At 43.2% G+C, this 10,612-nt stretch overlaps 1 pseudogene; it reads right to left on the reverse strand.

Moving 5' to 3' along the window:
- Positions 1–3,858: 3,858 nt before the first annotated feature.
- Positions 3,859–5,198, reverse strand: LOC135232722 (serine/threonine-protein kinase ULK2-like; annotated as a pseudogene).
- Positions 5,199–10,612: the final 5,414 nt, after the last annotated feature.

Consider the following 10,612-nt stretch of genomic DNA (forward strand, 5'->3'; position numbering starts at 1 on the left):
TTTCACTTAAAGTACGAAAAAGAAAAAACTGGAATAGACGAAGACAAACACCCAGGGAAACACAGACACCATGTGAGGATTGTCTAGAAACCAAGGAACACCAAGAAACCAAGAAACACCCTGGGTTCCGGCAAGGCCCAAACCTTGATTTGGATTTTAGCCTGCTGAACTGTGAGAAAATAAATTTTTGTTCTTTAATGACATCTGTCACGGATTGAATTGTGCCCCCGCAAAATAGGTCAACTTGGCTAGGCCATGATTCTAAGTATTTTGTGATTGCCCACCATTTTGTCATCTGATGAGATTTTCACATGTTGTAAATTCTACTTCTATGATGTTGTTGAGCCAGGATTAAAGGCAGTTATGTTAATGAGGCAGGACTCAATCTAAAAGATTTGGTTGTGTTTTTGCCAATCTCTTTTGAGATATAAAAGAAAGAAGGGAGCAGAATGACATGGGGATCTCACACCACCAAGAAATAAGAGTCAGGACAATAGAGCGTACTTTTGACCCCGAGTCCCTGTGCTGAGAAGCTCCTCGACCAGGGCAGATTGATCACAAGGACCTTCCCCCAGAACTGACAGAGACAGAAAGCCTTCGCCTGGAGCTGGCACACTGAATTTGGACTTCTAGCCTCCTAGACTTTGAAAGACTAAATTTTTCTTTGTTAAAGCCATCCATTTGCAGTATTTCTGTTATAGCAGCACTAGATAACTAAGATCCCCCACATGTCTGTCAGTTTGTTGTACTGTGGGGGCTTGCATGCTCCTGTGACGCTGGAAGCTTTGCTACCGGTATTCAGATACCAGCAGGGTCACCCATGGAGGACAGGTTTCAGCTGAGCTTCCAGACTAAGACAGACTAGGAAGAAGGACCCGGCAGTCTGCTTCTGAAAAGTATTAGCCTATGAAAACTAATGAATAGCAGCGGAACACTGTCTGATGTAGTGCTGGAAGATGAGCCCCCCAGGTTGGAAAGCACTCAGAAGATGACTGGGGAAGAGCGGCCTCCTCAAAGTAGAGTCAACCTTAATGACGTGGATGGAGTAATGCTTTCGGGACCTTCATTTGCTGATGTGGCCCTACTCAAAATGAGAAGAAACATCTGCAAACATCCATTAATATTTGGAATGTGGAATGTACGAAGTATGAATCTAGGAAAATTGGGAATCCTCAAAAATGAAATGAAATGCACAAGCATCGATATCCTAGGCATTAGTGAGCTGAAATGGACTGGTATTGGCCATTTTGAATAGGACAATCATATAGTCTGCAATGCTGGAAATGACAACTTGAAGAGGAATGGTGTTGCATTCATCGCCAAAAAGAACATTTCAAGATCTACCCTGAAGTACAATGCTGTCAGTGATAGGATAATATCCATACGTCTACAAGGTTTTTTTTACAAGGAAGACCAGATAATACGACTATTTTTCAAATTTATGCACCAACCACTAGAGGCAAAGATGAAGAAATAGAAGATTCTTATCAGCTGCTGCAGATTGAAATTGATCGAACATGCAATCAAGATGCATTGATAATTACTGGCGATTGGAATGTGAAAGTTGGAAACAAAGAAGAAGGATCAGTAGTTGGAAAATATGGCCCTGGTGATAGAAACAATGCCAGAGGTCGAATGATAGACCTTTGCAAGACCAACAACTTCGTCATTGCAAATATCTTCTTTCACCAACATTAACGGCGACTATACACATTTTTTTTTTTTATACACATGGACCTCGCCAGATGGAACACACAGGAATCAAATTGACTACATCTGTGGAAAGAGATGATGGAAAAGCTCGATATCATCAGTCAGAACAAGGCCAGGAGCCGACTACGGAACAGACTATCAATCGCCCATATGCAAGTTCAAGCTGAAACTGAAGAAAATCAGAGCAAGTCCATGAGAGCCAAAATATGACCTTGAGTATATCCCACCTGAATTTAGAGACCATCTGAAGAATAGATTTGACGCATTGAGCACTAGTGACTGAAGGCCAGATGAGTTGTGGAATGACGTCAAGGACATCATTAATGAAGAAAACAAGAGGTCATTAAAAAAGACAGGAAAGAAAGAAAAGATCAAAATCGATGTCAGAGGAGACTCTGAAACTTGCTCTTGAATGTCAAGCAGCTAAAGCAAAAGGAAGAATTGATGAAGTAAAAGAACTGAACAGAAGATTTCAAAGGGTGGCTCGAGAAGACAAAGTAAAGTATTATAATGACATGTGCAAAGTGCTGAAGATGGAAAACCAAAAGGGAAGAACACGCTCGGCGTTTCTCAAGCTAAAACTACTGAAGAAAAAATTCAGCCTCGAGTTGCGATAGTGAAAGATTCTATGGGGAAAATATTAAATGATGCAGGGAGCATCAAAAGAAGATGGAAGAAATACACAGAATCATTATACCCAAAAAATTAGTCAATGTTCAACCATTTCAAGCGGTAGCATATGATCAGGAACTAATAGTACTGAAGGAAGAAGTCCAAGCTGCTCTGAAGGCATTGGAGAAAAACAAGGCTCCAGGAATTGATGGAATGTCAACTGAGATGTTTCAACAAACAGATGCAGCGCTAGAGGTGCTCACTCGTCTATGCCAAGAAATATGGAAGACAGCCTCCTGGCCAACTGACTGGAAGAGATCCATATTTTTGCCTATTCCCAAGGAAGGTGATCCAACCGACTGTGGAAATTATAGAACAATATCATTAATATCACATGCAAGTAAAATTTTGCTGAATATCATTCAAATATGGCTACAGCAGTATATGGACAGGGAACTGCCAGAAATTCAGGCCGGTTTCAGAAGAGGACGTGGAACCAGGGATATCATTGCTGATGTCAGATGGATCCTGGCTGAAAGCAGAGAATACCAGAAGGATATTTACCCGGGTTTTATTGACTATGCAAAGGCATTCAACTGTGTGGACCATAACAAACTATGGATAATGGGAATTCCAGAACACTAAATTGTGCTCATGAGGAACCTTTACATAGATCAAGAGGCAGTTGTTCGGACAGAACAGGGGATACTGATTGCTTTAGAGTCAGGAAAGGTGTGCATCAAGGTTGTATTCTTTCACCATACCTATTCAATCTGTATGCTGAGCAAATAATACGAAAAGCTGGACTATATGAAGAACAGGGCATCAGGATTGGAGGAAAGAAGACTCATTAACAACCTGCGTTATGGAGATGACACAACCTTGCTTGCTGAAAGTGAAGAGGACTTCAAGCACTTACTAATGAAGATCAAAGACCACAGACTTCAGTATGGATTACACCTCAACATAAAGAAAACAAAAATCCTCACAACTGGACCAATGAGCAATATCCTGATAAATGGAGAAAAGATTGAAGTTGTCAAGGATTTCATTTTACTTGGATCCACAATCAACAGCCATGGAAGCAGCAGTCAAGAAATCAAAAGACGCATCGCATTGGGTAGATCTGCTGGAAAGGACCTCTTTGAAGTGTTGAAGGGCAAAGATGTCACCTTGAAGACTAAGGTGCGCCTGACCCAAGCCATGGTATTTTTAACTGCATCATATGCATGTGAAAGCTGGAAAATGAATAAGGAAGACCAAAGAATTGACACCTTTGAATTGTGGTGTTGGTGAAGAATATTGAGTATACCATGGACTGCCAAAACAATGAACAAATCTGTCTTGGAGGAAGTACAACCAGAATGCTCCTTAGAAGCAAGGATGGCAAGACTGCATCTTACATACTTTGGACATGCTGTCAGAAGGGATCAGTCCCTGGAGAAGGACATTGTGCTTGGCAGAGTACAGGGTCAGCGGAAAAGAGGAAGACCCTCAATGAGGCGGATTGACACAGTGGCTGCCACAATAAGCTTAAGCATAACAACGATTGTAAGGATGGCTCATGACTGGGCAGGATCCCAGCTGGAGAAAGCCCACTGGGCTGGTGTTAGGCCTTCATACAACTGCAGATCTTGGAGAACCATGGAGATTTATGCCAGAGCTGGCAGTAGATGTCAGATTCTGTTCTATGCGCTGATAATTCCTTATCTGAATAGGAACTGAAATTGGTGCTGTTTCACTGTGATGTAGGGTAGGCTGACACAGCCCTCCACACACCAAGAACTTGTTTGAAGCACATTCTATCAAATGTGTAATCTGATGATATGTCATGTGGAACCAAAATAAAGTCATCTGTGTCACAAGAAGAGTTCTTGCTACTAGTACTGGCAGAATCTTTGGACGCTTGTAGATAGTTGGGAGGACCCAATTTCGGGGAAGATAAGTTTTCTTCCTGAATATACTGCATATCTAGAAGGGATGGTGGAGAGGCAAAACAACAAGATGGAGAGCCCCCACAGGGGCTTCCAGAAACAGAAGCAGCATACATGGGTACCGGAACTATGTAAGCTTTTTTTTTTTTAAACTGGAAATTGCTCAAGAAAAGGATGGCTAAAAAATGCCTCAAAGTCTGTTCTGTCTCTTTGGTTTCTTTGAAGGAAACCCAAAAGGAGATTAGTCAAATAAGGTGATGTTTCTCTGGGACTACTAGCCATTAAACTCTTGTGTTTTTCATAAAATATCCTCAGATCTTGAGGACTATTGGCCTGAAAAAGTGGTTTTCCAACTAGGCATTGGTATGCCATTGTTCCTATGCTCCACAAGTCAACATTAGCATCATAATTTTGAGACATCATAATCTCAGGAGCCATGTACACTGGGGAGTCACACAGTGTTGCAGTCATCATATTACTATGTAGGTGACTTAGGTTGGATTCTCTAGGGATGCAAAACCAGTGAAATATATATTCAAGGAAATGGCTCATGCCATTGTAAAGGCTGACAAGTCCCAAGTCCATGGGTCACGTGTCAAGCTGGAGGCTTTTCCTGACTCATGTAGCTACAGGGGCTGAGGAAGCCAAGACTGGCTGGCAATACAGCATGCCACTGGCTCAAGCCCAAGAACTATCAAATGATGACGAACCATATGCAGGATCCAGAGTGAGCAAAAGCCAGCAAGCTTTGCCAGATCATCAGTGTATATTGGATGCAGGCCACACCATCAAGAAAACTCCCCTTACAACTGATTGGCTGCTCATAGCAGATTTCATCATGAGGTGATTACATCATGTCAGATCTCATCATAGGGTGATTACATTATGTCAAATGTTGCCATGGAGGCGATTACATTATGGAAGAGCAATCATTCCAAAGTCTGCCAAATCACATTATGAAAGGGACAGTGTGAGAAAGAGATTGTAGGGGCCTAACATCCTGGGTATTATAGCATTTTTGCTGCCTGGCTTGCATAGTTAGTTTTGCATACCCCAGTGATTTTGTGGTTTGTTTCTCCCCTTCCCTCACCCACTCTCTGTGATTCTATAAAGTTTAAAATTAACCTATGGTCCTCTTGGAGAAACAGAAGAACAATCAATAAGATTGGGACAAGACAACCAGGCAATGGGGGCCCATCTTGTGACTGAAACCAGGATGGCATCAGAGGACCGCTAAGAATACCCACAGAGGGTCAACATGTCTGAAATGTAGTCAGCATGCCCCTCTCAAAGGGGAACTGCCATTTTCCAGTTTTTCCAAGCCTAAGCCCTAACCGTATAAAACCGTCCTGTCCATCTCTGACAGACAGACTTTGGAGAAGCCCATTCCCCTCTGTCTCTTGTATACTGGTGTACAATAAAGCCCCCTTGCTGCCTACCTTACCCTCACCATTGGTTTTGAGGTAGGCGGCTCGAATCCATGTTTTGTGTTTTGCCGTAACAATTACATAACTGCCGAAACACTGAGGATCATGGACCAGCCAAGTTAACACATAAGCTTAACCATTACAGTAGGAAATGAGCAAAATCAAGATCTGCTATTTTGATGGGGATACCACAAGATGTTCTGTGGCTTAAGATCTCTGTTGGTTATCCCTTTGCTGTGTAAGATTCTCATGGCAGTCGCAATGTGATGCAGAAAAACTCTGACAGTATCTTCCCTGAGGGTCCCTTTAGTTCGCAAATAATCTGCCAGATTGCCACCATTGCAATATTCCATTACCAGAAAGACAGAGTTGGGTAATCCCTGAACATCATAGAGTTCATGTTGAAGTTCCTTTAAGATTTTAACTGCCTTTACAAGCAGTATTTGTGATTTCAACGAACCCAAATTTCAACAAGTTCTTTTTATTAATACTTCTGAAAAAATTCTTATTTTTTTAAATTATTTATTTTGTTATTGTTGAGAGTATACACAGCAAAACACACACCAATTCAATTTCTACATGTACAATTCAGTGACATTGATTACATTCTTCAGAGTTGTGAAGCAATTCGCACTCTCCTTTTCTGAGTTGTTCCATCATTCATTGACATAAACTCACTGCCCCATAAGCTTCCTAGCTAATCTTTCCAGTTGATGTTGTCACTTTGATCCCACACAGATAGTTCTTAAAAGGGCCCAAGGCTCAAGGCAGACATTTTTTACTAAAGCTGAACTATTGTTTGGTTTTTAAGAAGACTTCCAAACCGAAACCAGACCAAACCCGTTGCCATCAGTGGATTCTGACTCATAGCGACCCTACAGGACAGAGAAGAATTGCCCCATGGGGTTTCCAAGGAGAGGCAGGTACGTTAGAACTGCCAATCTTTTGGTTAGCAGTCCAGCTCTTAACCCCTGCGCCACAAGGGCTTCAAGAAGACTTCCGGGGATATTTTTGGTTTTTAATTTTAATGGCTACTTCCCAATCAGTGTTCTGGCAGTGCCTCTCCCAGAAGACGACGGTGAAGGCCCGGTGTTCCAAGAGGTTCCTCTTGCTGTGCTTGAGTCGCCCACCACCTCCTTGTCGGTCCGGGCATACAGTGGGCATACAGCAGAGCCGACTGGATCAGCACCGCCGGGCGGCCAGATTGGGGAAGCCACTGCCCTGGTCCGGGAGGACGCTCATGCACAGAGGCCACAGCGGAAACGGGGGAGGTCGCCTTGCTGGCTGGGGTGAGCGAGACCTTATCCTACCCCTGCCGCCCCTCATGGTCTGGACTGCCGCCTGCGAGGGCTCCCTGGAGCGGCTGTCTCGGCGCTGTCTGCCTGGGGCGCCACCGCCTTCACTGCGCGTCCCCCGGAGCCGCGCGCACCCGGGAGAGGCGCCGGGACTCGCAATCCCGGCTCGCTTGCTGCCTATGGCTGCTGCTACTGCTGCAGCTGCCGTTGCCCTAGAACCTGAGAAGCTGCTGTCCGCGCCCATACCAAAACCCAAACCAAAACACCATTGCTGTTGAGTCGATTCCAACTCAAAGCGACCCTATAGGACAGAGGAGAACCCCCGCAACAATTGTTCCAAGGAGCGATTGTTGGATTTGAACTGCTGACCTTTTGGTTAGCAGCCGAGCTCTTAACCACTGCGCCACCAAGGTTCTAATGCAACACCCCATGGGACACTCTTAAAGTCCTAAAATGACAATGATAGTGGGCAAGAAGCTCTTTGCCACTGTGCAGGGGAAGGCAGGCAGCTCATCCCTGTCCAAACTTCCCCCTGGAAAAATAATGTAAGTAACGGACACTCCAGTTTAGGCCCTGGAGTCGCCTGGAAAACAAAATTTCCTCTTCTCTTCTCCTTAATGGAAGAATTCCTAACCCAAACATTTAACAAAAATGCAATTCCAGGATGAAATATGTATTAGGGGTTTGTCTTTTCCAAAACTGAGGCTGGTGGTATCAAAGGAGTGTAACTTCTCTCAAAAACCCAAACCAAACCCATTGCAGTCCTGTAGCTACCCTACAGGACAGAGTAGAGCTGCCCCACACAGTTTCCAAGGAGCGCCTGGTGGATTCAAACTGCTAACCTTTTTGGTTAGCAGCAGTAGCTCTTAGCCACTACACCACCAGGGTTTTCCCCTCTGCTCGTGGTCGGCTAAATAGAAGAAATTGAAAAACACAGGAAACTACAAACAGAAGAAAAATCACAAAAAAGGCGGGGAACATTTTCCCAAAGTAGTTATAAGTAAATTAAACTCCTTAACATAATAAGAAAAAAAAGATAGATTTAATCGACATCTGATTGGATAACACGGGAGCGGCAGGATGTATATATACATATATATGTAACATTATTATAGCTCCCAATCAATGGAAAAATGCAATGTGAAAGGATTTCTAATAAAATATTCCTCACAATTTTTAGAGTTATGAGTTTTAAGTCTAAGTAGACAACAGTACTTAAGAGCTGAGAATTCGTCTTTTCTTTGGATTTGAAATGACAAGAGCATCCAGCAAAACCAGCAAATGATTACCATGGAACTGAAACACAATGAAATAAAACACAATTTAATTGAATTACCTAAATGTAATCTAATCCTCCTAACAGCCTCCTGCCATTTTTCGTCTCATTTCTTCCAACCCTGATTACCTATGAATCATCTAAAGCCAACAGGAAATATTTCTGAAGTTTTTTTTAAAAAAGAATTACATCTCATATTTTAAAAGATTGTTGTAACCTGACCCTATAACTGCCAGTAAATTTCCATTAGTCCTTAAACTAGCCCAAGCCAGATTTAGCCCGCAACGCATGTGCACAAGGGCCAGCTGTGACTGCTAACTGACCTCTGCAGAGGACACAGCAACAGGTAGAGTGAATCAGAAGGAAAATGATCACCAAGACCCTATTCTGAAGTAAAGTCTGACAAGAACCATGTCACCTCCTGTTTCCTGGTCGCCTTCTAGAATTTTCCCTCCCCATTTAGTATGGCTGCATGGCCACCATCTTGCTGCCCAAATCACGTAGAAGCCCTGTTTCCCTTGGCTTCGGGAATCAGATCTAAGGAACTTCCTCCCAGCTCCTTGCTCTGTACCTTGCAATAAAGTTACTTTCTCTTTCTCAAATGCTGATGTCCAGATCGTTGGCAGGTCTGAGTGCACTGGACAGAACTCACCTTATAGCGTTTGGTAACAGTTGCTGTCAAGTCGTTTCCTGATCATAGCAACCCTATGTACCACAGAACAAAACACTGCCCAGACCTGCACTATCCCCAAAATCATTGTTATGCTTGAGCCCATTGTTGCAGCCACAGTGCCAATTCATCTCGTTCCTTTGTTTGTAGTAACCTCTTTATGTCATCAGTAAAAATTCCATTTAGGCCATAATTTGATCAAAATCTGATTGGATTACAGGTAGGAGGAAGGACCCTCAGTATAAAAGGCCCCAGTCAGTGGATTCCAGTCCAGAACCGAGATGCCAGAGGGGGCAGCTGGAAGCCAGAGGAGAACCCAGTGAAGGAGAGGTGAGTGTACGCTTCAAAAATTTCCCTTTTATTCTCAGATTTCTACAAAAAGCTGGTAAGGGAAAGAAGCGTCTGGGGAAGGAGTAGTTTATTAATTCCACAACTGTTTTCAGAGGCCAACTCCATGCCAGGCCCAGTGTATGCACTTGGGGACACTGGGCTCTCTATTCTAGGAGCACTCAGCAGAACTTAGATTTTCAACACCCAGGCTGACAAAATGACATCACCTTTGTTTTCTTTAATCAAATTACAGCTTACCCTACGCTACCAAATGGAGAACAGAGTTCCCTCCATTTAATTACTCAACCTCTCAGCTCCAGGCTATGAGCGTTTGTTTGCCTGAGCCACTTTGGACTAGTTGGGGGAGGTGAAGGGTCTCTTAGTCTAGATCATTCTGGTAAATGTAAATATAGTGTGACTCACATATATAACTATAAATTTCCTGGAAGCCATATTAAAGAAAGTAAAAGGAAACAAGTCAGAATAATTCATATGCAAAATATTGTCAGTTCAACATGTAATCGATTTTTTTTTATTGTGCTTTAGATGTAGGCTTACAGAGCAAATAGTTTCTCACCAAACAATTATACACATATTGTTTTGTGACATTGGTTTCCAACCTCGTGATGTGTCAACACTCTCCCCTTCTTGACTTTGGGTTCCTCATTTCCATTCGTCCAGCTTTCCTGTCCCCTCCTGTTTTCTAGTCCTTGACCCTGGGCAGTTGTGCCCATTTAGTCTCATATACATGGTTCTGCTAAGTGTACTGTTGTTTGTTTTGTGTGCCTGTCTAATCTTTAGCTGAAGGGTGAATCTCAGTAGTGACTTCAGTACTGAGTTAAAAGGGTGTTGGGGGCCATGCTCTTCGGGGTTTCTCCAGTCTCTGTCAGACCAGTAAGTCTGGTCTTTTTTTATGAGGTTGAATTTTGTTCTACATTTTTCTCCAGCTCTGTCCGGCACCCTCTACTGTGATCCCTGTCCAAGCAGTTGGTGGTGGTAGCCAGGCACCATCTAGTTGTGCTGGACTCAGTCTGGTGAAGGCTTTGGTAGTTGTGGTCCATTGGTCCTTTGGACTAATCTTTCCCTTGTGTCTTTAATTTTCTTTATTCTCAATTGCTTCAGACAGAGTGGGACCAGTGGAGTATCTTAGATGGCCGCTCACAAGGTTTTAAGACCCCAGACGCTAGTCACCAAAGTAGGATGTAGAACACTTTCTTTATAAATTATGCTATTCCAGTTCACCTAGATGTCCCCCAAAACTGTGGTCCCCAGCCCTCAGCCCAGTAATTCGGACCCTCAGGGAGTTTGGATATGTCTATGAAGCTTCCATGACCTTACCTTGGTCAAGTTGTGCT

This window comes from Loxodonta africana, chromosome 11 (genome assembly GCF_030014295.1).
Source record: "Loxodonta africana isolate mLoxAfr1 chromosome 11, mLoxAfr1.hap2, whole genome shotgun sequence".
Lineage (NCBI taxonomy): Eukaryota > Metazoa > Chordata > Mammalia > Proboscidea > Elephantidae > Loxodonta > Loxodonta africana.